Raw genomic sequence first — 1,512 nt, 5'->3', positions numbered from 1 at the left:
CCCCGAGCGTGCGGGTGGCGGTGCGGCCGTGGTCCCCCAGCTGTGACCGAATCTCTACCCTGAGATGTCCTTGAGCGGAGAACCATGAATCGCACCCGCCAAGTGAACGTGCGTGGCCAAAGAAACTCCAGACAAGGTAGAGCTAAGGAAAGAAGTCAAACGTCTCATTGCTGAAGCAAAAGAAACATTACAAGAAGGTGGCGGTGACAAGAGGAGACCGGCAGTCCTTCAGAAGATGGCATGCAGAGTGCAGGCACGCAGGCGCGACCAAGGGAGCCCCTGGAGGATGGTGGCCCAGAGGATAACAGGACACTAGAGGATGATGAGCTGGCTGAGTACGAATTAGATAAATAGCATGAGGAGGGTGACCCAGATGCTGAGACTCTTGGTGAATCTCTGTTGGGTCTTACAGTGTACAGGAGTTATGATCAAGATCCTTCTGTTACTCTGAAAGATACAGAACAGTATGAACGTGATGGTTTCTTGATTAAGCCCAGTGATGATCTCATTGTTTGTGGCCGAGCTGAACAGGACCAGTGCAATTTAGAGGTGCACGTTTATAATCAAGAAGAAGATTCTTTTTATGAGCACCGTGATATACTTTGGTCTGCATATCCTCTGAGTGTGGAATGGCTGAATTTTGATCCCAGCCCAGATGATTCTACAGGAAATTATATTGCTGTGGGAAACATGACCCCCGTTATTAAAGTGTGGGACCTTGATATAGTGGACTCTTTAGAGCCAGTCTTTACACTTGGAAGCAAGCTTTCAATAAGGAAGAAAAAGAAAGCAAAGAAGAGTTCCTCAGCAGAAGGGCACACTGATGCTGTCCTTGACCTCTCGTGGAATAAGTTAAGCAGAAATGTGCTGGCAAGTGCATCAGCTGACCACACTGTAATTCTGTGGGACGTGTCCTTAGGGAAACCAGCAGTTAGCCTCGCTGTACACACAAACAAGGTCCAGACTCTGCAGTTTCATCCATTTGAAGCACAGACTCTGATTTCTGGATCATACGATAAGTCAGTGGCCTGAAACTGCCCACCTGCCGGCTTGCAGGTCAGACCACTGGACGACACAGGCAGAGCCTCCTGCTGGAGGGGAAGCCCGCTGCATGGACTGGCGGCTCCACTCTCTCAGGCTCACCCGACCCATCCACTCCCTCTTCCCGCCCCAGCTGCATGTTAAATCATGATTGCCACCTGCGCGAGGACCTTGGCTCCCACACCCACCCCAGGAGTCCATGAAAAACCTTCCCTATCCCACACGGCTCTGGTTTCCAATCAGAGCTCAGGAACCTGTGCCTCCAGACCTCTTAAGAGACCTGCCGCACCCCCTTTGATAATCTCCACACTGCTCTGGGAAGGAGGGACGGGGTCCGGCTCCCAGCTGGAAGCCTTTGGGCCCCGGCATCTGAGTGTGAAGATGTGTCCCAGGCAGGTCAGCTCCAGGGCCTGCGGGGGCGCACCAAATCCAAGAAGCCAGAGTTTGACAAGGATCCTCTGGCCAGAGTCT

General features: G+C 52.2%; 1 pseudogene; it reads left to right on the top strand.

Annotated features, from left to right (window-relative positions):
• The first annotated feature begins 84 nt into the window (after positions 1–84).
• On the top strand, positions 85–1,032 carry LOC103593522 (annotated as a pseudogene).
• Positions 1,033–1,512: the final 480 nt, after the last annotated feature.

This window comes from Galeopterus variegatus, unplaced genomic scaffold, assembly GCF_000696425.1.
Source record: "Galeopterus variegatus unplaced genomic scaffold, G_variegatus-3.0.2 Scaffold1362, whole genome shotgun sequence".
Classification (NCBI taxonomy): Eukaryota; Metazoa; Chordata; class Mammalia; order Dermoptera; family Cynocephalidae; genus Galeopterus; species Galeopterus variegatus.
This window is presented reverse-complemented; position numbering and strand designations above follow the sequence as displayed.